Genomic DNA, 24,664 nt, shown 5'->3' with positions numbered 1-24,664 from the left:
GAGAAGTTAACAGGAGGGTCCAAGACCTACACCTGACTTTTCCCAACCCTTACAACCTCCTCAGCTCACTTCCACCAGACAGGTAATGGTACACTGTCTTAGACTTAAAAGATGCTTTCTTTTGTCTAAGGTTACATCATTCCACTGATAAGTCAATTGACTTCGACCAGATTGCTCCAAGGGTTCAAAAATTCTCCCACTCTTTTTGATGCAGCCCTCCACTTGGATTTGGCCACCTTCAGAGCTGAGAACCCTCAGGTAACTCTGTTTCAATATGTTGATGATTTACTTCTTGCCACAAACACTGACCTTGAGTGCAGACAAGGGACTGGAAAATTATTGACAGAATTAGGTTGGTTGGGGTACTGAGCATCAGCTAAAAAGTCTCAACTATGTCAGACTGAGGTTACTTACTTGGGATACACCCTCCGAGATGGAAAGTGGTGGATAATGGAAGCCAGAAAAAGGACTGTAACCCAGATCCCCACCCCAACTACGCTGAGACAAGGAAGAGAATTCTTGGGCACTGATGGCTATGAATACCAAGGTTTGTGACCTTTGCTGCCCCATTGTACCCTCTACTGAAAGAAGGGGTGGCATTTGTGTGTACCCCAGACCACCAGCGAGCCTTTGAGGAAATCAAAAGGGACCTACTGACAGCCCCAGCCATAGCCCTGCCTGACTTAACCAAGCCCTTTACTCTCTATGTGCACAAGAGAGCAGGGGTTGCCAGAGAGACCTTACTCAGACTTTGTGACCTTGGAAAAGACCAGTGTCTTACTTATTCAAGAAATTAGACCCTTTTGCCTGTGGGTGGCCCTCTTTCCTGAAAGCTATTGCTGCCACAGTCCTGCTTGTTAAAGATGCCGACAAGCTCACCCTGGGACAGGAAATAACTATAGTGGCTCCACACACACTTGAAAGCATTATCCAGCAACCCCCTGAGAGATGAATGACCAATGCTCTTATGACACATTACCAGAGCCATTTGTTGACAGAACAAATGACTTTTGCTCCCCCTGCTATTCTCAACCCTGGTACTTTACTGCCCAAGACTGATGACTATTCACCTATTCATCACTGTGCTGACATCCTGGTGGAAGAGACTGGTATTGGACATGATCTAAAGGATCAACCATGGCCCGGGAGTCCGAGCTGGTACACAGATGGCAGTAGTTCATGGTCAAAGGTAAGCAGAATGTTGGGGCAGCAGTGGTGAATGGGAAGCAAGTGATCTGGGCCAGCAGCCTCCCTGAAGGGACATAAGCCTAGAAAGCTGAACTGGTGGCTTTGACAAAAGCTCTAAGAATGGCAGAAGGGAAGTCTATCAACATCTACACTGATAACAGGTATATCTTTGGCACTGTCCATAAACATGGAGCAAAATACAGACAAAGGAGACTGTTAATATCACCTGGAAAAGACACAAAACATAAAGAAGAAATTCTGAGCCTCCTCAAGGCTATACATTTGACAAAAAGGTGGCCATTATCCATTGTCCTTGATACCAGAGAACTCAAGATACTGTGGCAAAAGGGAATCAGATGACAGACCTTAACACCAAACAGGTGGCTTATGGTGCAATGACCCTGGCAGTCAAAGAGTCTAAAGATTATTGTGATACCAGAGAAACTAGCTTTAGATCCACCTTCGAAGATTATCAAATAACGGACAAATTAGTCCTGGCACAAGGATTTACCCTTTATGAGGTGGCTGAAACAGAAAGTGGCAGACTGATTCTCCCTCAGAAGGAAGAGCACAAATATGTTGCTAACCTGCACTTGGATACAAAAAATTTTAAAGATATATTGAGATGGTCTGATAAATATGTGATAGGGCTCTCAGACCTGGTGGATGTAGTCAGAAGCTGCAAAGCTTGTGCTTTGACAAATGCAGGGCACTCTATAAATACTTCTGGAAAGAGGCTCTGGGGTGATTTACCGGGAGCTTATTGGGAAGTTGATCTTACAGAAATTAAGCCAGGAAATATGGCAACAAGTACTTACTAGATTTTGTAGACACATTTTTAGGCTGGGTGGTACCTTTTCCCCCAGAACTGAGACAGCCAATCTGGAGGCCAAGAAGATCCAAGAATAAATCTTTCCATGGTTTGGAATATCAAAGGTAATTCGGTCTGATAATGGACCTGCCTTTGTTGCCCAGGTAAGTCAGGGATTGGCCACTCAACTGGGGATAAGTGGAAATTACATTGTGCTTATGGACCCCAGAGCTCAGGTCAGGTATAAAGGATGAATAGAACCCTAAAAGTGACCCTAACAAAATTGGCCTTAGAGACCAGCGGGGATGATTGGACAGCCCTCCTTCCCTTTGCGTTGATCCGGGTCTGGAAAACCCCAGGATGATTTGGACACACCCCTTATGAAATTCTTTGTGGGGGGCCACCACCACTCACTGAGTCTGTTGGAGTATTTGAGCCTGATGCTGTTCTCTCCAAACAAATGTTTGCTCACCTAAAGGCCCTTGAGGTGGTGAGATGTCAAGCCTGGAGACAGGTGAAAGAGGCTTATGAGACCAGGAATCCGGAGATAGCCCTACAGTTCCAAGTCAGAGACAATGTCCTGATCTGCTGCCATAGAGAGGGGAATCTAGAACCTCACTGGAAAGGGCTGTATTTAGTGCTATTGACAATTCCTACAGTGGTAAAGGTTGAAGGCATTTCAGCTTGGATCCATGCCTCCCATGTCAAAAGAGCACTCGAGCCAGCTAAAGATGAATGGAAATTGTAGAAAACTCCTGATCCTCTTAAGCTGGATCTGCACCACAAGTGTCTCTCCGGTAGCAGATAAGAGACCCCATGCTCCACAGAAACTGACTTGGCAAATTTCCTCCCAGGCTGGGGAGGTAATACGGTCCATCTCCAAGGAGGTCCCACCATACACATGCTAGGGCCACTCTCATGCCTGACTTTTGTAAGTTGGTAGCTGGGCTAGATACCTGGTATATTCATGATATAAATCCTCAGAACATGCCCCTAGAAGTCCCTATGAGATATTCCCCTGGGAGTAAGTTCAGATGTGGAAGTCCAGAAGCAAGGTGCCAATTGTGAGGGTGGGATTTTATATATGCCTCCGAGATGACTGAGACCGAGCTACCATCTGATGTTGGTAGAACAGAAACTCTATACTGTTCTGCTTGAGGATGTGAGACTACTAGAGAAGCCTACTGGAAACCCAGTTCTTCTCAGGAATGGATTGTGGTACATAAAAATTATACTTCCCCAACAAGGTGCAGCCAGAGAAGTGCAAGGGTCTGTGGCACCAGCGCCAAATGCTTGCCTGTAAATATTATCTTTATCACCCAAGGACAGATTGAAGATATGTCAAAATGGTTGATGGGAAGGACATGGGGCCTTCGATGGTTTTTTCACAGATAGGCTGTTGAAGCGAAATTTAGGTGCCACTTTTACAATACAACTAAAAATAGAGAGCCTTCCGACTCAACCTGTAGGTCCCAACCAAGTGTTACCCGAAAAGGGACCCTCTGCCCCAGATGCCCCAGAGCCACACCCCTTGAGGCCATCTCTAACTTCCACTCCACTCTTCACGAGCACTGGACAAATTACTGAATTTAATACAAGGGGCATAAATTTTCCTAAATAGTTCCAGCCCTAATATGACAGAATCCTGCTAGATTTGCCTCTCCTCAGGACCCCCATATTATGAAGGTGTTGTGGTTTCTGGAACTTTTAATAACACCACCAGCCATGATGCCTGTGCCTGGAACAGTAAGCACAGATTAACCCTTACAGAGGTCTCTGGGAAAGGGACCTGCCTAGGAAACCCACCAACTGCATACAGGCATCTTTGTAATGAGATCCTCAGGAGTCCTTGAACCTCTATTAACAGATTCTTAGTACCCACACTTGATAAATGGTGGGCATGTGGGTCAGGACTAACCCCTTGTACATCTACTTCTGTCTTTGATGACACCAAATACTACTGCATACTTAAACTTATACAGCTGGCCCCTCAAATTTATTATCACCCTGCAGGCACCCTTGAAGATGAGTTTGACAACCATCTGAGACACTTCCTCAGGAAACCATTTCATTGACCTTAGCAGTCATATTGGGACTTGGGGTACCCGCAGGTGTGGGAACAGGCAAAGCACAATTAATGCAGACCACTCAATATTTCCATGAACTGAGGTTGGCAATATATGAAGATTTACAAGCCATAGAACTGTCTATATCTAAGCTTGAAGAACCATTGACCTCCCTCTCAGAGGTGATCTTGTAAAACAAGAGGTCTAGATTTACTGTTCCTTAAAGAAGGAGGACTGTGTGCTGCCTTAAGAGATGAACATTGCTTTTATGGAGACCATGCTGGGGTGATTTGTCCCGCGCGACCTCTCACCAGCAAGAATACGTGGGAACACATGAATCCTTCTGTAGCCAAAATGCTTGTTCTTTATTAATAATAGAGAGGGCCCCGGGATGCCAGCATGGCACGGCTTATATACACCCTACCGTGGCGCATCCACACCTGATTGGTTGCTTACCCATGATCTCATTAGGCACGCCCCGGAGTGGGCAAAGACCTGCCACGAAGGCATTCTTGCACATGTGCACACAGTTAACTCCCTGAAAAGAATTCCGCTGGTGCGGCAGAGGCCAGCACCATCTTGTAATGGCGAAACTATCTCGGCCTTCCACGTGGAGCACAGTGGAACCCAGCGCCATCTTGTGGTGGCGAATGTTATTGCAGCCCTCTACATCTCCCCCTTATTATTTTATTAATTAATACAAATAAATTATGTCTAGGCTGGTCTAGGTCCCTGTAGTTACGTCCATCTGCTGTGGCTCCTGTCTCAGGTCGTTCCTCTATGTCACAGCCTTATTGAAGGGTAACCCTATTGCCACCGGGCCTCGTGTACTGTGCATGAGGAAAGTTGCCTGTCTCTGGATACCACAATGCTGTGTGACAGTAACTGTTAAATGACCTAGGGAGAACTCTAAAAGGAGGACAGCCAGAAAACGAGTTAGTGGGGAAATCATGATCACCCTATCAGTGCAATGAGGAAACCTCAGCGATGTGGAAGGGCTGATCAAAGAGTCATTGAGTCTCTCTCATCCCAGTGCAATGGATCCACAGATCCATGGGGTGTAAGAGCAGAGAACTCAGATACCGACTAATTTTGAAGATAGATAACCAAATTTTAGGGGAGGCCCCTTGTTCAATGGTACAAGTGCTTGAGTGACAATGACCCTGTCACGTTTCTGTTGATATCTGAGTTTGCAAACCAACCATAGCATGAACACTAATCCACAGCATAGGTCTGCACCAAACAGAGCCACTCCTGATAAGTAGTGGGCACCTCATCTGGTTCTCCACGGCTGTTACCACCAGGGGCTGTAGTCAAGCCGCTCCAATAATAAAATTTAGAATTCCCTATTGTTAGCAACTACTCCAGAAAGTTCACCCACTGTGCTTGTCTAACAATAGATTGGGAGAGGATAACTCCAGACACTGCAGACACAATGTCTGAGGCAGTAATGGCTGCTACAATAGCAGCGAAAGTGTCAAGGTCTTTTCCAGGACAGTTCAGGATCTCTGGAACAACCAGCAGGCAATGGAACCATGTCTGAGATCTGCACAACCAGGACAGAGTTCCCCAGCGCACAGCAGCTCCACACATGTGTCATTCCTGTGAAGCTACAGTCTGCAAAAATGACAACACCAGTTAAGGCAGCAAGAGTCACCAGGGGAATGAGGGGGGCAGCAATGGCTGGAGTCCAGTCTTTTCTAGCAAGCAGCAGTGCGCAGAGGGTCAGAGAGCAGGCCACAGTGGGACGGGACACATGCAGTGGTAACACTGACTGTAGCAACGGCAAAATCTCTGTGATGACAAAAGATGAGGGGGAATCTTCCATCTTCCTCTCAGGGCAGAGGAATGATTCCAGGGACCCTAATCACGAGAGCTGAATCTTCATGCTCCCAGGATCAGCAAGTCTCATCAACCACCTCTGGCAGCTGGCATACTCTTGTAGCATTCTGTAGAAAAAACACAAACATGTCCTCTTCCCCATATAAAATACCTGGATAGGATCATACCAATATGTGGATCTTTCTCTTTAACCTAGGCAGAAGTATGCCTAGTTGTAGGGTGCCATAAATTTTGGCATTCAAATTTTAAAATTGGAATGAAAGGAGCATTATTTAGCATACAGGGATAACTCCACCTTTTTATTTATTAAGATATAGTAAAGATATTATTTATTAAGGTAAGTCCTCAAGGGTTGAATTGAGGACACTGAGGACTTGTATTTATAAATTGACTTGTATACCAAATTATTGTCTCCAGCACTATTGTTTTGGATATATAAAGAATGAGATATTTTGACGAATTGTTCTTATGTAAGGTCTATAATTTGTCTGGTATCATTGTCTTCCCTTGCTAAAGGGTCCAGGCAATCCAGTTTGAGTTCTTAAATGGTCTACTAAGCAAAAGGACTTAGTTCTCTTAACCACTAAGCCATCTCTCCAGCCCCTCACAAGCTTTATTTACCTAAACATAAGCATTAATTAGAAATGTCAAATCCTGTAAATATTGTCTAATTTCAGTCTTATTAGAAATCCCTGAGCTGCCAGGGCGAGGCTGAGAATTTAAAGTAAGCAAATGGAGTCTTTTTCTTTTTATATTAACTCCATTATCATTTTGAAAGAGCTGGGTCTATGGTTTTGTTTAGTTCCCTGAGCCAGAGCACTGAAAGGACAGTGAGTTGTCCGACAATTCACACTGAAATCACTCATTGATTTTAAGTAGAAAACCTGTCTCTAATAAAGCATTAAGTAATTAATATCAATTGTAAACCACAAGCCACACATTGGCTAATTGGTATGTGAATTGAAAGCTTGATTTAAAAACAGTGACTAAACCACAGAATTTAATAATCTGTGTTGAAGCAACAGAAACTCAAGAGAATAAACAAGTGATCCAATTATATATATATAGCCTTTTCATTAGATGAACCACCTATAAATACAGTAAGCGCATTTCCGATTGGTTGTATGTACAAATTTACAGTAGATACAAAAGCATGTAAAGAGTAAAATTATCAATTTTGCCTGAAAAATTTGTATATGTAATAGGCCAAATATCAGTATTTTGTAATAACCAATTTAATTGCTGTTTGGAATAAGGTATGTTTTACCAGGTTTCTTTTTAAAATACTTCAATGATTCTAGCCTACAATTTTGTATTAACACAACTGAAGCTTTATCTCCAATGTGGATAACAAACAACGACCTAAGTCATCTGGCAAGGTGAGGTACTTAGCCAATTAACATATCCTTAGAAGCTTAAATTTAGTTTCAAATATTCTTTTCTGGAATAGTGCAACAGCTACTCCCGAAATATTAAAGCTCATTTTGAGATCAAAGGTGTGTAGTAAAAATTTCCGTATACACTGAAAGATTTAAAGTTCTAACTTCTTACATTGAAGAAGCAACAAAATTACAAAATATAAGGCTATTAACCATTCTTAATGATATCACTTTATGGGCTCTCTAAAATTATAAGCAAGCTCACGAAATGAAAACTCAAAATTAATCCTCTAAATCTATCTTGAAATGGCAGTTGGAGTAAACAAACTGGCTGTAATGTTCTCACAAGTTCCTAAACCTCATCAATCTTTCATAAATCTTGTAACAATATCTACCTGTTTGATTTTTCTTATTTACAAATAAGTTTGAGTTAGTCAATATAACACTGCCAATCCTTAATCAAGTTCTCCTTGTAACACCAGAGCACAGCCACAATTTTGGAAAGTAACCTGAGTTCTGAGTGCTGACTAGGCAGCTGTTCATGGGGCAGTGGAATTAGCATCAAAATACAGATAGTTTCAGGGCAAACCACAACTATGGAAAGCAAAACTCAACCTCCAACAAACGATCTAGTCTCTGAAATCCAGTTTCCAGTCTATCCTTCATGCTACAAAGTTTGACTGCAAATTCATACATATGAACGCACAATGGTGTAGTCTCCAGTACCTCAACAAAGAGACATTGTCATAAATTCTTTTAGAAGCCTGGTTTCTAGTATAAGATTTCCATAAAAATATTATCCCAATTTAGACCAGTTTCCCTAGGTTGGCTCATGCCACATGTTGTCTAGAATGACTCCATCAAAATTACCAGCTTTATGTCAACTTCTGTTACCAATATTATACATTTTAACCATATCCAATAACTTGAAACCCAACAATCCATGACCAAGGCATGTAGAGCATATCTATACATTTAAAACAAATGAGAAACAAAATTGAAGTGGCTACACATATCTTTAATATTTAGACCAAGCACCATTTTTACCTTTTTAGCTATGATTTCAAGAGAAGCACTTTGTTACCTATTGAGTCAAATAATAAGTCGGATTTTTCTAAGAGAAACAGGTATTGGCTCTTGTACCAAAGAAGATGAGGAGCTGCTGGAGCCTTTAAGATCAGCTCGTGCAGAAGCTTAGCCCCTGGGCAGCTTCTCCAGCTGACCTATGCTCCTAGCTATAGGTGCAGTGCTCTAAAGGCCAATTCAAACTGTTTTTTTTTTATTATTATTCATTTGTTCCTTTTTGGAACGAGTTAAAACCAAATCAAGATGGGAACGACCAGCAGATAAAGTTTTTACCATTTTACCTTTTGAACATGAAACATAAAACATTTAAGCAACAAGAAACAAAAACCACAGACATAAACTGACATATAGGGACAGCTTGGTGCACCAAGGACAGACAATAGACAAAGAGGGAAAAAACCAGATGGTGTCAGCAGAGAAGTAGGATTTTCCCTTTCCCACCACTTCCATGGTGACTTTCCACTCGAGTGGAGTTGATATGTATGATGGATTGTCTCAATTCCTGGACTAGTCCATCAACGTGTTGAAACCAAATTCCTGTAAGATACTGAGATATATTATGGGATATCTGAGCAGCACGACTGACATTCACAAATGGTATGGAAGTGAAACACAGTCCTGAATATTTCCACTCACAATTACATTAACTCCATCAAGCTGTGCATGGGCGTTGAGATGTCCTTTTGTTTGATCCTCCTGAATAAATTTTCAGGGGGTCTACCTCTACCAAATCTGATCAGTATGTCTCTGCGAAGCTTCGAGAGCGTAATCACACCTTTTACAACACAAAGACAAAATTTTTCTCCCAAAATACTGTGTTCCTTTTATCTCCTCCCTTTTTCTTTCACGGGTTTTTTTTTCCCCAATCTCTCACCTCCACAGAGGGGACTGTCTGCTTATTATCTTTTTTCCTTGAGTTCTTTAATTTTTTACCCCGCCCTGTTTCTGACATTCCACCTTGCACCTCCCCCAGCGCTCTCTGTTTTGCTATTACAGCTGTGCAGCTCCCATGCGACCTCTGACAGTGTCTGGCGGTGTCTAGAAATTCAAAAGCCAATAGAGAAAGCACAAGGGCTGCCAAAATGATAATAAAAACTTCCGCCGCATGTAGCAGGGGAGTGAAGTGGAACAAATCAAGATGCATGTCTTTCAGGGCTTACCTTTTAAACACTACAGTTCTGGATTCCTTCCGCAGATGGAAAAGCCCCTCTTGGCACCTGGCGATGGCGTGGCTTCCCGGGTTTCGGCACCAAAATGTCCTGCGCCACCTCTCGCCAGCAAGAATACACGGGAACACACGAATCCTTCTGTAGCCAAAATGCTTATTCTTTATTAATATTAGAGAGGGCCCCGGGATGCCAGCATGGCGCGGCTTTTATACAACCTAACGGGGCGCATCCACACCTGATTGGTTGCTTACCCATGATCTCATTAGGCACTCCCCAGAGTGGGCAAAGACCTGGCACAAAGGCACTCTTGCACATGCGCACACAGTTAACTTCCTGAAAGGAAGTCAGCTGGTGCGGCGGAGGCCAGCGTCATCTTGTAATGGAGAAACTATCTCGGCCTTCCACATGGGGTGCAGTGGAAGCCAGTACCATCTTGTGGTGGCGAATGTTATTGCGGCCCTCTACAGTGATTAAAGATTTTATGACTAAGCTGAGAGAGAGACTAGACAAGAGAAGGAAGGACAGAGAAGAACAACAAGAATGGTTTGAGGGATGGTTTAATAGATCTCCATGGCTGACTACTTTAATGTCCTCATTTGATTTTACTTTTGCTTCTCACTCTCAGGCCATATACCCTTAATGAGCTAGTAGCTATTGTTACACAACGAATAAGTGCTGTGCACATTCTGATGCTACGCCAGCAATACCTTGCTTAAGGACAGGAGAATCAATATTATGAGGATACAGAAATTTAGTTCTATGATTAGAACTAGCCACTAGAAGAAGTGGGGAATGAAACGTAAAAGTTTTAAGTTGCCTCACTAGACACAAAGTTTAGAGCAGAAGAACTTAAGCCCCAGAATTGTATGTTCCAGGAAGTCTCTCCTAGGGCTATAGAATGCGTAATTACATTGGCTGCTTTAACAGCTTTCTCCCAGGAACTAGCTCATCATAAAGTTGAACAATCTTGAAAAGCAGGAAGCTTCTCCCAGAAATTAGCGGACCATAAAGTTAAACAATCTTGAGAAACAGAGAGTTTCTCCTTGTGATTTTTCACTGTTATTCTTCACACTTTCCAATGACGCTATCCCTGCCCCCTCAGGTTGTGGTTTCTCCCTTTAAATACCCTTTCTCCCAACCACTTGTGTCAAACTCATTGTCCCTGCGTGGGATACAAGTCTCAACCCCAGTATACTTGTTTCCTTTAATAAACCTCGTGTGATTACAGTAAGGATGGTCTCACGTGAGTTCTTTGGGTTCTTGTCATCCCGAAACATGAGCGAGGGTTCCCCCGCTCCAGGGGTCTTTGACTTTCAGACAAGTGTCTAGCATTACTGTCCTTTGAAAGAATCCAATCTGCATGAGAGATGCAGATTCCCACAGTAAAAGAGTAGCTGAAGCTTGAGGATTAGTTTTTCATTGAACAGGTCAAGCCATATACATTAAATATAGAATAATTTTCCACTAAAACATAATTCATGCATGGTTAAAACGATGATACAAATGACATACATATACAATATTTAAATGCTAGAGTTGCAATAATGTACAGCCATGTTTCCTCAAACCACTTTATACTAATATTCTACATTTTCAATTTAATGTTTGGCTTTTGTTGTAATTATTCTTTTTATGGTTTGTTTGTTTGGTTTGTTTTTGGTTTTTGATCATTTGTTTTTACTGTATAATTTTATATAGATTTACAATGATATTCCTTTTCCCAGTTTACAGATATAAGACCCCTATCCCATAGCCCAGCCCTTCTAGTACAATGGTGTTCCCCTCTGCATTTACCCCCCTTTCCACCTTCTGACATTCCCCTACATTGGGAGGTCCAGCCTTAGGTTTCTACTTCCATTGATGACCAAAATGTCCATTGCTTGAGGACTCTTATGGAAGAACAAGAAGAGGGATCACAGCCTCCAATGGGATAGAAACTTAATAAAACACCAACAGAGTCATTTACATTGCAAACTTCAGGCTCTGAAGAAGTAAAAAACCAAACGAAGTGCATACCCAGGCTAAACACAGACCCTCCTGAACATATGTACCAGACATGTAGCTTGGTCTTCATGTGACGCCTGAAAAAGATGAGCATGGGCTACCCTAAAAGCTGTTTCCTGCACATGGGATATGTATATCTAGATAGGTAGACTTCTTTTCCCATCATTGTAAGAAAGGTTGTTAACCTCAAAAGATTTATTGTGCCAACTAAGGGGATACCCAGCGCTACATTCACTTCTCAGAGGATAATGTAAAGGGAGATTGAGGAATAGATTGTATGAGGTGGTAAACAGGAGGTAGTGCTGAACATAATATAAGGAGAATAATTAACAATTTATATTAGGGTTAGAGTACATGGCAAGAATACATAAAGTCCTAGGTTTGATTCTGGAAGCAGAGGAGAAAATTGGTAAATAGAAAATAAAATAAAATAAAATAAAATAAAATAAAATAAGATAAATGTAGGGACTTAGTCAAAATATTCTCCATTCCATAGACGCACGTCAATTTTCAACCATGTTAACAGAAAAGGTGTCACTCATGTCCCTGTAGTTGATACACTTGTAAACTTTAAGTATCAGAATTATTTTGTGTTTGTTATTTGTTGAGACAGAATCTCTATGGTTTAGCTCTAACTTTCCTGTAATTCATTACATAAAATATACTGTTCTTCAACTCAAAGAACTTTTTTTTATAAGAAACATCCAGTGAAAAAGCAAAGTGAATGCAAACTTGGGTCAAAATTGTTACCCAAAGTTTCTGAAATATTTCTAAAAATATTTTCACTCTAAACTTACAACAAAATTGTCTATTTTACTCTATAGAGTTTTCAAATAAGAAAGTTCATATACAAAACCTTCATATTTATAAAAGGGAAGTGCTGTGTGATAAAAGGAAGAGTGATTCTGGTAAAGTTCTAGAACCCAAACCGAAGTCACGCTAAAGCAAGCCAGTTGTCAATCCACCTGAATTTTTATATTTTTTGATCAAAATTAAAATAGTTCCACCGTCATTTCTCTGAAACTAGATTGAATATCTTACAGGTATTGCTTTATAACTTACAAAGCATTAATTTAATAAAATAACCATGGGTCAGAAGAAACAAATCAAATGGCATACACTTGCAGATTAGTTATTAGCAAATAGAAAATTCAACATAGAACTTCTTTCACATACATATGTTTGTATAGGGTTGTGAGTGTTGTTACTCTGTGCTGTCTATTCATGTGTACACCTAACAACTTTATTTTTCATGGATTAAGGATATATCTGGAGTTGGGATCTCAATATCCAACATCATCTGAAATCAACGATGCAAATCAGATTGTTAAGTCTAAGAAACCAAAATTTTACACATTGAAAATCTCCAGGCTCATAATGTATATTTAAATTCAATCACATTTTCTGACTGTCTATGACATGTAACTTCAAGCTGCTCTTTTACTTTACAGGAAAAAATATATGCCCAGATGAGCTTGAGAATATAATAAATAAGTTCCTACCCTGAGAATTAAATGGATAATGTAACATACTCAAATCTAGATTTTTATCGTTCACCTAAGATTTAATAGGTCTCAGGAATTTACCAGTATTACACTGTCTGGAAATAAACTCTCCTGTAAATAAGACTTATTTAGAACTAAATAGAAAAATTATTTACAATTCAAAATTGATGCCAAAATTTGCCCCTCATGAAGGGAACATCAATTCTTGAGATTCTGATTATATCGCTTATTCTTTCCAAGAAATCATGAGAAGATACACTGTGCAAAACCCTAAGGGAAACAAAATGTCTGTTGTTGAATAATATGGCTAAGTTTTGTGTAAATTACAGCGAAGTTACTGGGTTTGGGGTTATCTCAGTGGTCTGATGCTTATTTATGAAGATAAAATGAACATTTTTCAATACTGAACTTCAGAAACATTTATAAATTGGAGAAAAATATTATAGGACCCTCCTTTACCCTAGATTTCTTCAAAGATATACCTCTCCAGAAGCAATCCTTTCTTAGTAATATGTGACTTTCTCCTATAAAAAATGCCTTTCTCTCATTTACTTTTATCTAAAGATTCCTTATTTTCCTATCTATGCTTCTCATTCTTGAGAACACTTTGTTACTTTATCCCTGATATACCCACACTCACCTGTACTAATTAATAAAGCAGTTACTGGACATGTGGGTACAAGTATCACTCTAAGACCATGACTGGAAATGAAATATTTCTGCAAAGGGCCATAGAGAAATTTATGGATTTTGTGGATGCAACATATAGATTATTTTCCATGACACTAAAAGGGAAATGAAATATTTCTGCAAAGGGCCATAGAGAAATTTATGGATTTTGTGGATGCAACATATAGATTATTTTCCATGACACTAAAAGCCAAGCAATTGTCTGATATTTGTCCTCCAAAGTCTCATGACCTCCTCCATTCATCATTGTGTAGATTCTTATTTGTTTTACATTACCAGTTTAAATATCAGCACACATTGTGATGATGAGAATCAATACCCTGCCAGTGTTCCAGAGACAATGACTGTCTCATACATGTTATAATGGCAGACCAGGAATACACTGATAGAATAGGAGATACAAAAGGCCTTTGAATGAACAAATAATTCATTAAAATGAACATTTCTAAGCAAGGATAGGTTGATAACATGATATATTTTAGGGTATATTGCGACTACAGCCTTGACAGCAACAATATTTTTATTTAGGTAAGCAATGAAAATAATGAAGTGTTTGTACAATTGAATAAAGAAGAGAGTGACATAGGTGTGCATGATGTATACCTTATAATTAATAAACATTTACAACAAACAATTATTTTGCTACTGCAACAAAATTGAAAAGAAATCCAAGGAATTCATCTGAGTTAATGAATGGAGGAGAGGAAATGGGAATGGTAAAGCTTTAATTAAAAACAAAGAAATCCATTTTAAAAAGTAAATATAAGTATCAAGATCTGTTGGGTAAATGGAATCAAGACAGTGGGGATGGAAATTGGCATTTAAATCAGATATGTTATGACCTTATATGTATCATGCCAGCAAACTATGATCTGGTATGGAAGTCATAGGAGGACTCTCCAACTGAGGCCAGGCATAGTAACACACTGATAATAATGGAATCCGTAGCCTGACAAAGGGTTCTGAGACAGGACTCATTCCAGTTGCTCAGGGACTATATAAAGTCCAAATACTTTTCTGAACGCATTTCTTCATAGACTACACTATTACTATCATGTGAAGATCATTTTGTTTAAATAGAAGTCTGTCTCTATATATTTGTTTTTCGGTTGTATATTTGATGTATATTAAAAATTATTTCATCATTGGAATAATATTTCTGTTTTTGGGGGCGTTAACTACAATGGATGTTCGATTTGGAAGACTTAACACCACAGAGAATGAAAAATGTATGATGCATATTCAGTCATTGTTATGCTTGCTGCTTTTGTCATTCTAAGATACTCTCCTTCATATGACAGCAGCCATATATTTGTGACAAGAAGCCCAACTCTTATGCTAATTAAAGAAATGCAGTTTTGTTTAAATTATTTTAAGCACCTGTAATAAAGTACAGAATTTGCCAAGAATAGAGGTATTCTTGTTAGAAATCGAAAGGGTTTAAATATGAATGCAATTGCTAATAACAGTAAAAACAAAAATATAACCATTTTCTTTCTTCAGTAAAAATAGGCCGGTCACTAGAAGGTATCACTCTGTGTTGATATTATTTTGAAGCCCTAGTCAAAGAAGCCTATGGAACTGGTCACTGGGTTTCTACTTCATGTCTGGAGAACCTTAGGAAAAGCGGTCCTGACATAACAGGATGACATTTGTAGAGTGTAATATTGAAGTGAGAGAACCAATGTTGATGGCTACAATTCTGTATATTAAATTGTTACGTCTTAATTATTCATGCAGGTCATTGGTCCAATGGCATAAAATTAGAGAACAGAATCTCAAAAGTTATCACATTCCATGTTCAGAGACAAGAGGCTTAACCATTCTCCCCATTATTTTCTGGAGGCAAGGCCTGTGTACAGTCTGATGGCAATCACATGCTGGTAGATTCCAAAACTACAGTATGAAGAGAATGCTGAAGGCCATTACTATACAGCATATGGTGACATAAGGACTCTTGAATTCTCCAATTCGGGCACACTTCCAAAATATTACCAATAGTCCAGTTTTATTTCTGTCCAGGATGCTGGGTGCCAGGAATCGCACATAAGCACATGTACATATAAGCAGCAAGAATACAGTCAATAGACTCTGAAAATTGAAAAATGGCAATTTTCAGTGTTCCAGTCACAACATGCTTCCAGGCCAGGGTGGAAGAGGACACTGTTTTGTCATTTTCATATGATTTATATTGACAATAAAATTCCTGAATCCTCCATCTTGGGAACCTTAATGACATAATCCACAATTTTAGTGTCTTTCCTATCTCAAATTTCCTTAATTTGAACAATATTGTGACATTGAATGAAAAGGAAAAAAAAAGATGGCTTGAGTAAAACTTAGATGAACCTAAGTGAGGAAAATTTAAATTCATATATAAAGAAAAGATACTGATAAGAGAAGGAGCCCAAAATATAGAGAAGAATGTGTCAATGAAAGCATTGACAGAAGCATGTAATAATGGTGATCCTGTACAGATTTTCCAGGAAAAAATGCCCAGGATTATATTATGAAATTCAATTTACTAATCCAGTTCAGTATATCTTGGCAATCTAATGGTTTTATGTGCACTCAATCGGTAATAAACTACTATTCAAAACAGATTAGAAAACTCTCCTCAGTTATTCATCACCATAACCTAGCTCATTCTTCAATCTATTTATGGTTTATGTCTCTATTTCAACTCCACTGTACAACCCTCATTATATTTTTAAACATTGACACAAAAATCTGAAATATGCTTTCCTATATGCATAACAAATGATACAAACTTTTGCTGTAATTCTCTATCTTTCCACGGTTTATCTTCCTCTCTAAACTAAAAGGAATGTATGATCCTTCTTTATACTATGAGCTTCATAAATCTTAGAACACATTTTGATTTAAATTATTATTTTTGCAACCCATTTTTCTTCCTACACTTAGGAATTATTTACTACTGTCGAAAACCCTATATTTGGAAAAATGCAGCTTTACGACTTTTCAGCTTTGACCTTTGGAACTTTCTAAAAATCATGTCTGAGGTGAAGTGAAGGACCTAAATATTAAAAATAATTTAATGGTAATGGAACACACAAACACAAGAGGTGTTCTTTCAAGACAAGATGGAACAACCATAAAATTATAGGCACATTCACTCATCCTAATACATTGCTTTTCATTGGCATTCTATCTCTGTGTGTAAATATTGGCTTTTCATCAATTTTTCCTGAAAAATGTCACAAGGATCTTAAAGGTGATGATATAAATGTACTATCTACATGTAATGCCTAATGAGATACCGTAATGGGGTGCCCTGAATTTCTTATACTTATAATGGAAATATGCTTCTCTTAAAGAAATATTTTACAAGACAAAAAAAAAGAAAAGTGGGAATAAAGAAAAGAGAAGAGGAAGAGATAGAGGGAAAGAAACAAAAAAAGTAAGCATAGAAAGAGACAGAAATACAGACAAACAGACTGATATACACAAGTTAGAAACGAAATTTAAAAAAGGAAACAAAATGAATTTTAATAAAATACGAATGATGGGAACTAAAAATATTGAATTTAAGATAATGTAATAAAAATTAGGCAATGAAGAACGGAAATAAATGATTGGTAGATATCATGGTTGTGTTTTCTTTTAAATTTTTGTCTTTTTTTTGTAGTCCAAAATCTATTTGCTTAAAAATGTCATCAAGCACATATAACAATTAATGTGAAAAGAGACAATGGAAGTGAAACAAAATGTATATGTGTGGTTTTACAGTGGAAGAGAATTAATAATAATTATGATATAATATCTAAAGAAAAGAGTTTATAATGTATAATGTGTTTTGCTTTTTTTTTTTTTTTTGGAGTGCTCGCAGTTATTTCACTCAATGTTTTACTCTCGACATCATTATATAATAAAAGTTATTTCCTTCCTTTACTCACTGGAAAAAAACCTTGTAGTTACTCCTGCTTCTATCAGCCTAAACCGGAATTGAATACAAATCGCAAGACATATCACAATGTATTTCTAAGACATCCCTTGAGGGTATTATCCATTGAAATAGATCTACAAGATAGTAATAATGCTTGGATTGAGAGTTATCTTCATTCTTAAAGAAATGTCAGAGTCAGAAAAGGTGGGTGGTTGGGAAGGGGTAGCACCCTCACAGAAGAATGAAAGTGAGATAGAAGGTTTGTGGATGTAAAAGTGGTAGCTGAATTTAACATTTGAAATGTAAATAAAAAATATGCAATAAAACAATAAAAATTCAAAAACATAAAATTAAAAAAATTGGGCTTAAAATTCTTATTGAAGAGATATCTACCACAAATATATTATGCTCAGCACCTAAATAGTATAGTGCATTGCTTTGGCTACCTTATCATGGCATCTAGTGTAGGCAGCAGTAGACTTTCTTATGATAGGACTATGGACTGATAATCAATATGGAAGGTCAGTACCAAATCATGATAAATCATGGTCAGTACAAAATCAGAAACATTTGTAGAGAATGTGTAATTTAGTAGATGAATGTATCCATAGAAACTCTTCCTTCTCTACAGTCTCTGAATGTTTGAACCATGATATTGGTCCTTGAAATTCTCACTGGTGTTTTTTAGGCAATAATTAAAATCTTCCAATCTAATGCAATCATATCTCATACCCAATGCAACCACCAACGATCTTTGATATGTAATTATTTTCTTTGTACAAAGCACACAAATAAGATTGTGTGTTTTCATATTGTACTTTTCTTACTCATCGACACCTTTGGTGACTAAAATACATATGCCATTAATAAGGATAGGATGCCATTCTCATATGGCGACAGGTATTCAGTAATATCCATTTACAGAACATCGCACCAGTGCAGAATGGAGACACTAACAATAATGTACTTTTAGCTTATAGTACCCATTCTCACACAGAGAAAATTGAGATCATTTCAACTTCTTTCTTTCTTTTTTAAGGGAAATTCATTGTTATGTTCAAGGTCAAAATCAATTCAGAAAGTACATATGTGATTACTTTGAGAAACCAGACAGGAGGAGTCACACAAAATCATCCACAAAAATTCACATGGACACATAAAATAATGCACTTGTTCCCAAATATCCATGCCCACACTGATTCCCTGAACCATTTAAACAAGACGTACAGATATCTCTCATTCCTGAGAAAATTTTACTTTCAAATGGGAAAAAAAATTGTGAACACAAGAAAGGGTCTCAAGTAAGAGTCTAACATATTCAGGCTGTGATACTTGATAAATGAAATGACACAATAATTATGTAGTTTGGAGAAATAACTTTTCTCTATTTTTTTCAATTATACTTCAGGCAATGCCATAGTTGTTGAAGCATGAGCTCAATATAGATGTCTAAATGCTGTGAACCATGGAACAATGTTTAAAACCCATGTAAATTTTGGGCTGCTATACACAACCAGGTGAACCCATGATGTGTCTTCATTTACACAATATTTGATGTATATACAACCTAGATTGCCTTCAATATTCCATGAAGTGCAATTTGAGTAAGTACGGAGTGTTCATTTGACAACTTTGTCTTTATTGAGAAACCAGTACACAACAATATTTATTTTTTAATTTACCCTTCAGAGATCTAGTATTAAATGTGTTGTTCTATAACTATTGTGTATATTGCACACTCTGTCATCAATTCTTCATATTTTGAGGTTTTGTGTTTTTATAGTCCACAAACACACTGCATACTATTTCTCCATATCCTTGTGTTCCTGAAATATTGGAATAATAATTCACCGCATCCAAAGCATTGTTGCATCCACAAACTTCTAGCATCTCACTCAGGAGAGAGCCTTAAACTTGAAAAAACATGGACTGAAGGTTTTTTCATCTTTTATCCTAAATGTTCTCCAGAGATCACACCAAGGCAGAATGAGTTATCAGCACATTAAAAACAAATGTAACATTTGTAAAATGTTAGTTTAAAAGAAATGTTACAAAGTAGTAAACCTAAAAATGTGAGGCTCTGCCTGCTTTTAAAAAACATTGTATCTGCTAAAAATACTGGTCACTATTCCTGCCACTTTTTTACCATGGAAAGACAAATTCTCTTTCCATTTTCCAACATATATACTACTAATAAAAGATGCCTAATGTGAATACCATATTAGAGAACTCACATTAAATTCCAGTTGTAATATAGCTTGTGTTCTCTTTTGAAACATTATTTCACAAGGAGAAACAATTAACTAATTAATAATTAAAAAATTAACAATGAGCCTTGAAAGAAAACTCAAGAATAATGAATGATAGTTGGAGGGAATAAAGAATGATAAAGGATAGTAATTAACCAGGCAAAAGATCTGTAGAAAAAATGCAGTAGAAAATGAATGAAACCAAGAAACCACAGATACCTGAGAAGTATGTAGTTCTACAGTTAGTGTAGTATTCTTATACAAACATGTAAGAAGAGGTAGTATATATTAATGAGAAAAATTCTCTGAAGATTTAGTTAAATAATAAATTGGTATTAGAATAAAATGGAAGAGGCTTTTGCTATTGAATAATATAAAAAAATGATACTATGTATGATATTGGTATCACAAACTTTTATCCCTAGAATTAGTGAGACTGCATTAATTACATATCTAAGAATTTCCAGTCATTCTACTCTAAAACTTCACTTGCAGGACAGTCGAGGCTACATCTTGCCTCAAACCCTTCCAAAATAACAATATTAGAAAATTAATTGTTTTCATCTTTTTGCAAAGGGTTACTCCTACTTGATAAATCTGTATTTTGTTCTAGACTGTTGAGGAGATTTGAATTACTCAGATATAATCTTGTATATTTTAGAATACTTATGTATGACCTTTCCCTGTTGATGTATAAAATGCCATAATAAAAAAAAAACATTTATTAAACTGGAGGGACACAAGCATGAATCAATGAAATGCTTTGGATATTGCAAAGTGAAACATTGCAATCATATTATAATTACAATCTGTATGTAAATATTTTGAAGAGTAAACTTATGTAATCAATTCCATGGATCAAGGCCAGATACTAATGGCATGTTGTGACTTCAAACAATGAAATAATATATGGTTTACAAAACTGAGAATCCCTCTAAGTTTGTAAAAATATGTTGGATGAAAGTGGGATGTATACTTTCTTCTTTTTATTTCCTTTCGTATTTCTGAAAAATGAAAACTTGGTCAATTAGACCAAGTTAGTTTCTCAAAATTTAGTAACCAAACTCAAAACGAAGACTCCTAGTATAATCCTGTTTACCTTACCTTTCAAATAAACCTTGCCACAAGTGGCACTGGAACAATAACTTGGTGTGTAACAAATCATGAATTCATGAATTTCTCCGAAACTTCTATTGTCCACCATTTCCACCAAACTAAATATTTTGTTGAACTTTCAAACCCAACTTTATCTAGTGTGGGTGAAATTACACTCCCCTAAATTAAATTCCTGAAAAGAAATACAGACAGTACTATTAGTACATCAGCCCAGTTAGAAGAACAGAATTTGGAGACAAAAGTACTCTTATAGTTTGTTTACCTGCATGAGAAGCTGATGAATATCTGCTACACATTTGTTGGACTGCTAGTCATTTTGTTTCTTTTGTAGATTAATTGATAATGTGAGTCTTCTTATGAATAAGGTATGTCATTATTTGTTCTACATTCCCCAGTGTCAGTAAGTTTGATGCTTTGGAACACTTAGGTTTTGAAGTTATCCCCTCAGTTTTTAGTAGAGGCATAAAGGAAGATACGTATTATCAATACTGTCTTGTCCCCAGTGAAATCAAAATGCATATGTCATATTACTGTCAAGATGCCTTTTTCTTTGGAATAAAAGAATACCTGCTCCTCTCCAAGTATTTCAATGTTGAGCTTAAACTGAGGTAGTTTTTTGGGGAGAGCTTCTTAGGTTTAAACTATATCTTGGTGAGAAATTTCATTAGAATTTCCGAATTATACATTTGGAATACATGTTCCTGAAACACATATTAACAAGTAATTTAGGGTATCATTGTATTTGGCTGAAATCACGTTGTGGGTCCTACATGTAGGAAACAGTATCTTCTCCATTGACACAGTCATGGTGACAACTATGTAGGAAGATATAGGTATATATGTGTAGGGACATATTAACACCACAGGGACAATGGCATGCATTTTACATACAAGTCAGAGTACCGAATTGCATTTTGTTCTACAAAGCGATGCTCCAAGAAAAGCTAAATAATGTAAATAAAAGGATCATCCAAATTTACATGAACATAATCTTAGTTTGCACTGTGGGTGTTAAGTGGAAAGGTTCAAAAGGAACTATGCTAAAATGCATATGCTATTATGAATACAAATATTCTAAGACATTCCGGAATTCGGTCAATACTTTATTTCTTTTTCCAGTTTTCCCCACGGGTAAATTATCTCTTCTTGGAGTGCATATCTTTTCAATAATATAATATTGAAAGGATTACATTTTATTAAACTTTTTACTTCTCTTACTGAAGCTAGACACTTCATAAAATGAATGTCATGAAACCCTAGAAGTTACATTTTTCATGTAACTTTCTTACCCACACAGCTTCTCTCTATATCTGCACTGGGATTAGAGAAGTTTTTCCAGAAGTTCAAGAATGTGGCAAGATGACTCACAGTGTTTTATTGACCTTTTCCTTGTATGCACATCTCAATTAGGTGAAAAAATCATGTAAGCCATAGATTTCTACAGCAATATCAATTGATCTCTTTGTTCCAACTTATGGTTATATACTTAAATTTATAATCTTTGTTGTATAATAAATGGTAATAAGATACTTGTACTCTTTCAGAAAAATAATAATAAAACTACTTTTGTATTTTTTTAAAAAAGGCAAACAAACAGTAACAACAACAAAAATAGCAACCAAAACACGAAAATCTCCTCATATTAGGTGTAACCATCATTGCGTCTATTTGTGCACACTGATAGGTTTGTAGAACTCCTCTGTCATGCCTCTTCCTCCTCTTACTCAGCTATTTTCCTTTTTTTTCTTTTATAAATATCATACTTCAATAGTTTAACATGGTTATTTTAGAAATCGGCCCAGAATTCTCACATTTATGTTAAGATTGTTAACTCATGAACTAAGTTAAGTTATACATTTTCATATAATCCCAAGTCTAGCAATATTTTTGGTTTTCATTGGACTTGAATATGCACTTTGCTACCAAGTCAAAGAGTCACTTTCCACGTTAAGTCTAAAGTCATTTGACTGTTACAATCATACTGTTGGTTCCTTCTATTTACTTGCCAGAGTTATCTTATTTTAAAACTATTTTGGGTGATCTTTAATAGGAAGTTTCATAGTATGATAAAATATTTCATGATTTTGTAGTTATATTTAAAATACCATGAAAATTTAATACATTTGTAACTTTGCAACACAAGTTTTATTTACCCCTCTTAAGTGTATTGTTTCATTACCATGAGTATTGTATCACTTCCTGGGTGTTTGCTTTTAAATTAATTTTAAGTATTTTACTTAATGAATACTTTGTTATGTTATCATCCTATGATACATTCTTTACCTATTATTAAGGACATTGGATTTAATTGTTTTTTATCCCTCTCTAGGTTTTTATTGAACATGCAAAGAGATCATGATTATTGACCATTTTCCATAATTTACTGACAGATCTCAATTGTTCCTCAATATCTGATTATTTTCTGTGATACCTCCTTACTAATTTATGGCAGATAAACCACAGTTCCCTGTGAAACTTAAAATGTGTGTCCTTAAAATTTTTCATATGCTGAATATACAGAAAGATGATGGAATTAAGTTGCTTTGTGAAAGAATAATGAGTATGATTAAGGTCAATTTAGGGATGACTAAGGATGATTTGGAGAATAACTGTCAATAATATTTTGGGCAAGAAGGCTGTCAATTGTAGCGCAGACACACAGATAAAGATATACTTAACAAATGAAGGTAGTAACTATGTGTTTATACAACAGGTTCCCATACAGTGGATCTAAAATGGAGTCCCAATAATGGGACCTCAGGAAGAGAGAAGCTCCAGGTGACACAAGATTTATATCTCTTTTGACTAACATTTCCATAAGTTGGTAGCCACTGAGAAGTTCAGGGTTTTACCCTGTTAGGGGCAGGATTTGAAATGACTGCAAGATCTATGATTATAAATCAGACAGAGGTAATAAACAGTCTCTGATCCTCCAGCATTCTACTGGTGGAGGGAAGATCAAAGTTTTGATTTGTGTTCTTTTTTTTTTATTTGCTACTCCACAATTATAGTCTTTTATTAGTAAAGAACATAGTTTGGTATCTAAACAATGCTACTAAAAGTTAAATTTGTTTTATTAATTAAATAACTATAATTTTAGTTCATTTTTCCCTACCTCAATTTACTTGTAAAATAATGAGAAAGTTTTCTAATCTTTACTAATTTACATTTCACCCCTTGGTTATATAGCCTTTCCTTTACCAAATAGGTATGTGCATGGTGGCTCATATTTAATCCCTCCATTTCACAGGCAGATTGCTTGAGATCAAGGCCATAACATTCCATTACTTGGTTAGAGGATAAACAGGATTTTATGAATTACTTTTTCTTTTTCCATCTCTCTCTCTTGTTCTCTCTGTCTCTCTCTGTCTCTGTCTCAGTCTGTCTCTCTTTCTCTCTCTCTTACACACACACACACACACACACACACACACAAACTCACACACACAAATTCAGTTGCATTTTACATTTTTACTAGACAGGCTCTATGGACATGACTAACATATCCAACATTGTGGTATGTTGGGAAATCTTTCTATAACTCTGTATATGTTTTGAGTTTACTTTGGGTGAATTTACTATATTTATTTACTTTTGAATATTTTTTATTTTGATTTTCTTCTGGGTGTTGTGAATCAATTCTAAGTCTTTC

At 37.0% G+C, this 24,664-nt stretch overlaps 1 long non-coding RNA gene across 1 annotated transcript in view; it reads left to right on the top strand.

Annotated features, from left to right (window-relative positions):
- Positions 1–1,044: 1,044 nt before the first annotated feature.
- The window catches only part of LOC147997946 (uncharacterized), a 56,477-nt gene continuing 32,857 nt past the window's right edge, over positions 1,045–24,664 (top strand). The window contains exon 1 of the long non-coding RNA XR_015647404.1: positions 1,045–1,189. This is a non-coding gene — a long non-coding RNA (uncharacterized LOC147997946). The remainder of the gene's footprint in view (positions 1,190–24,664) is intronic.

Source organism: Rattus norvegicus, chromosome Y (genome assembly GCF_021556685.1).
Source record: "Rattus norvegicus strain SHRSP/BbbUtx chromosome Y, alternate assembly SHRSP_T2T, whole genome shotgun sequence".
In the NCBI taxonomy this organism is placed as follows: Eukaryota; Metazoa; Chordata; class Mammalia; order Rodentia; family Muridae; genus Rattus; species Rattus norvegicus.
This window is presented reverse-complemented; position numbering and strand designations above follow the sequence as displayed.